Here is a 4,911-nt window from a genome sequence, read left to right as displayed (position 1 = left end):
TCGATCAATATTTTAGAGGATAACGCATGTTAGGGCTAGGTTAGGCCTGGGATATGCCCTCATCAGGGTCTTACTTTCGCAGTTTTAACATACATGTTGACCTCATCGAGGGTTTTTTCTGCTTTGGATCACGTAGTAAAGTGGTGCCACACTAAAACTGTCAATTAAACCTGGTTTCGACCAATATTTTAGAGGATAACGCAAGTTATGTCTGGGATAGGTCTGGGGATTTGCCCTCATCAGGCTCATACTTTCGCGTTTTTCACATTCCAGTTGAACATATCCTGGGTTCTTTCTGGTTTGGATCACCTAGTAATGTGGTACCACACTGAGACAGTCCATTAAACCTGGTTTCGATCAATATTTTAGAGAATAATTCATGTTAGGTCTAGGTTAGGTCTGGGATTTTCTCTCATCAGGCTCATTCTTTCGCATATTTCTCATACTTGATGGGCAGATTCTGGGCTTTTTCTGGTTTGGATCACGTAGTAATGTGGTACCACACGGAAACAGACCATTAAACCTGCTTTCGATCAATATTTTAGAAGATAACGCATGTTAGGTCTAGGTTAGGCCTGGGATATGCCCTCATCAGACACATACTTTCGCGCTTTTCACATACTTGTTGAACTGATCCTGGGTTTTTTCTGGCTTGGATCACGCAGTTATGTGGCACCACACTGAAACAGTCCATTAAACCTGGTTTCGACCAATATTTTAGAGGATAACGCATGTTAGGTCTGGGATAGGTCTGGGATTTGCCCTCATCAGGGTCATACTTTCGCATTTTTCACATACATGTTGAACAGATCCTGGGTTTTTTCTGGTTTGGATCACGGAGTAATGTGGTACTACACTGAAACAGTCCACTAAACCTGGTTTCGATCAATATTTTAGAGGATAACTCATGCTAGGTCTAGGTTAGGCCTGGGATTTGCCCCCATCAGACCCATACTTTCGCATATTTCTCATACTTCATGGCTAGATTCCGGGCTATTTCTGGATTGCATCACGTAGTAATGTAGTACCACACTGAAACAGTCCATTAAACCTGGTTTCCATCAACATTTTTGAGGATAACGCAAGTTAGGTCTGGGTTAGGTCTAGGATTTGCCCTCATCAGTCTCATACTTTCGCATATTTCTAATACTTCATGGCTAGATCCTTGGATCTTTCTGGATTGGATCACGTATTATTGTTGTGCCACACTGAAACCGTCCATTAAACCTGGTTTCGATCAATATTTTTGAGGATAACACATGTTAGGTCTAGGTTAGGTCTGGGATTTGCTCTCATCAGGCTCATTCTTTCGCATATTTCTCATACTTGATGGCTAGATCCTGGGCTTTTTCTGGATTGGATCACGTTGTAATGTAGAACCACACTGAAACAGTCAATTAACCCTGGTTTCGATCACTATTTTAGAGGATAACGCATGTTAGGTATGGGATAGTTCTGGGATTTGCCCTCATCAGACTCATACTTTCGCAGTCTTCACATACTTGTTGAACGGATCCTGTGTTTTTACTGGTTTGGTACACGTAGTAATGACGTACCACACTGACACATTCAATTAAACCTGGTCTTGATAAATATTTTAGAGGATAACGCATGCTAGGTCTAGGTTAGGCCTGGGATTTGCCCCCATCAGACCCATACCTTCGCATATTTCTCATACTTCATAGCTAGACTCTGGGCTATTTATAGTTTGGATCACGTAGTAATGTGGTACCACACTGAAACAGTCCATTAAACCTGGTTTCGATCAATATTTTAGAGGATAACGCAAGTTATGTCTGGGTTAGGTCTAGGATTTGCCCTCATCAGGATCATACTTTCGCATATTTCTAATACTTCATGGCTAGATCCTGGGCTCTTCCTGGATTGGATCACGTAGTAATGTGGTACCACACTGAAACAGTCCATTAAACCTGGTTTCGATCAATATTTTTGAGGATAACACATGTTAGGTCTAGGTTAGGTCTGGGATTTGCTGTCATCAGGCTCATTCTCTCGCATATTTCACATACTTGATGGCTAGATACTGGGTTTTTCCTGGTTTGGATCACGCAGTAATGTGGTACCACACTGAAACAGTACACTCAACCTGGTTTCGATCAATATTTTAGAGGATAACGCATGTTATGTCTAGGTTAGGCCTGGGATTTGCCCTCATCAGACTCATACTTTCGGATTTTTCACATACTTGTTGAACAGATCCTGGGTTTTTTATGGTTTGGATTACGTAGTAATGTGGAACCACACTAAAACAGTCCATGAAACCTGGTTTCGATCAATATTTTAGAGAATAATTCATGTTAGGTCTAGGTTAGGTCTGGGATTTGCTCACGTCAGGCTCATTTTTTCGCATATTTCTCATACTTGATGGCTAGATCCTAGGCTTTTTCTGGATTGCATCACGTAGTAATGTAGTACCACACTGAAACAGTCAATAAATCTTGGTTTCCATCAATATTTTAGAGAATAATTCATGTTAGGTCTAGTTTAGGTGTGGGATTTGCTCTCATCAGACTCATTCTTTCGCGTATTTCTCATATTTGATGGCTAGATCCTGGGCTTTTTCTGGATTGCGTCACGCAGTAATGTAGTACAACACTGAAACAGTCAATTAAACCTGGTTTCCATCAATATTGTAGAGGACAACGCATGTTAGGTCTAGGTTAGGCCTGGGATTTGCCCTCATCAGGGTCATACTTTCGCATATTTCTCATACTTGATGGCCAGATTCTGGGCCTTTTCTGGTTTGGATCACGTAGTAATGTGGTACCACACTGCAACAGTCCATTAAACCTGGTTTCGATCAATATTTTTGAGGATAACGCATGTTAGGTCTGGGTTAGGCCTGGGATTTGCCCTCATCAGGGTCATACTTTCGCAGGTTTAACATACATGTTAACCTAATCGAGGGTTTTTTCTGCTATGGATAACGTAGTAAAGTGGTACCACACTAAAACAGTCAATTAAACCTGGTTTCCATCAATATTTTAGAGGACAACGCAAGTTAGCTCTGGGTTAGGCCTGGGATTTGCCCTCATCAGGCTCATACTTTCGCATATTTCTCATAATTCATGGCTAGATCCTGGGCTATTTCTGGATTGCATCACGTAGTAATGTAGTACCACACTGAAACATTCAATTAAACCTGGTTTCCATCACTATTTTAGAGGACAACTCAAGTTAGGTCTGGGATAGGTCTGGGATTTGCCCTCGTCAGGATCATACTTTCGCATTTTTCACATACTTGTTGAACAGATCCTGGGTTTTTTCTGGTTTGGATCACGCAGTAGTGTGGTACCACACTGAAACATTTAATTAAACCTGGTCTTGATAAATATTTTAGAGGATAACGCATGTTAGGTCTAGGTTAGGCCTGGGATTTGCCCTCATCAGGGTCATACTTTCGCAGTTTTAACATACATGTTGACCTAATCGAGGGTTTTTTCTGCTATGGATAACGTAGTAAAGTGGTACCACACTAAAACAGTCAATTAAACCTGGTTTCCATCAATATTTTAGAGGACAACGCAAGTTAGGTCTGGGTTAGGCCTGGGATTTGCCCTCATCAGACTCATACTTTCGCATACTTCACATACTTGTTGAACAGATCCTGGGTTTTTTTCCGGTTTGGATCACTTAGAAATGTGGTACCACACTGAAACATTCAATTAAACCTGGTACTGATAAATATTTTTGATGGAAACGCATGTTAGGTCTAGGTTAGGCCTGGGATTTTCCCTCATCAGACACATACTTTCGCATTCTTCACATACTTGTTGCACGGATCCTGGGTATTTTTCTGGTTTGCATCACGTAGTGATGTGGTACCACACTGAAACAGTCCATAAAACCTGGTTTCGATCAATACTTTTGAGAATAACTCATGTTAGGTCTAGGTTAGGTCTGGGATTTGCTCTTATCAGGCTCGTACTTTCGCAAATTTCTCATACTTGATGGCCAGATTCTGTGCTTTTTCTGGTTTGGATCACGTAGTAATGTGGTACCACACTGAAACAGTCCATTAAACCTGGTTTCGATCAATATTTTAGAGGATAACGCATGTTAGCTCTTGGTTAGGTCTGGGATTTTCCCTCATCAGACACATACTTTCGCATTCTTCGCATACTTGTTGAACGTATCCTGGGTTTTTTCTGGTTTGGATCACGTAGTAATGTGGTACCACAATGAAACTGTCGATTAAACCTGCTTTCGATCAATATATTTGAGAATAACTCATGTTAGGTCTAGGTTAGGTCTGGGATTTGCTCTCATCAGGCTCGTACTTTCGCAAATTTTTCATACTTAATGGCCTGATTCTGTGCTTTTTCTGGTTTGGATCCCGTAGTAATGTGGTTCCTCAATGAAACAGTCCATTAAACCTGGTTTCGATCATTATTTTTGAGGATAACGCATGTTATGTCTAGGTTAGGCCTGTGATTTGCCCTCATCAGACACATACTTTCGCATTCTTCACATACTTGTTGAACGGATCCTGGGTATTTTTCTGGTTTGGATCACGTAGTGATGTGGTACCACACTGAAACAGTCAATTAAACCTGGTTTCCATCAATATTTTAGAGGTCAACGCATGTTAGGTCCAGGTTGGCCTGGGATTTGCCCTCATCAGGGTCATATTTCCGCGTTCTTCACATACTTGTTGAACAGATCCTGGGCATTTTTCTGGTTTGGATCACGTAGTAATGTGGCACCACACAGAAATAGTCGATTAAACCTGGTTTCGATCAATATTTTAGAGGATAACGCATGTTATGTCTAGGTTAGGCCTGGGATTTGCCCTCATCAGACACATACTTTCGCATTCTCCACATACTTGTTGAAAAGATCCTGGGTTTTTTCAGGTTTGGACACATAGTGATGTGGTACCACACTGAA

This window comes from Colletes latitarsis, unplaced genomic scaffold (assembly GCF_051014445.1).
Source record: "Colletes latitarsis isolate SP2378_abdomen unplaced genomic scaffold, iyColLati1 scaffold0018, whole genome shotgun sequence".
In the NCBI taxonomy this organism is placed as follows: Eukaryota; Metazoa; Arthropoda; class Insecta; order Hymenoptera; family Colletidae; genus Colletes; species Colletes latitarsis.
This window is presented reverse-complemented; position numbering follows the sequence as displayed.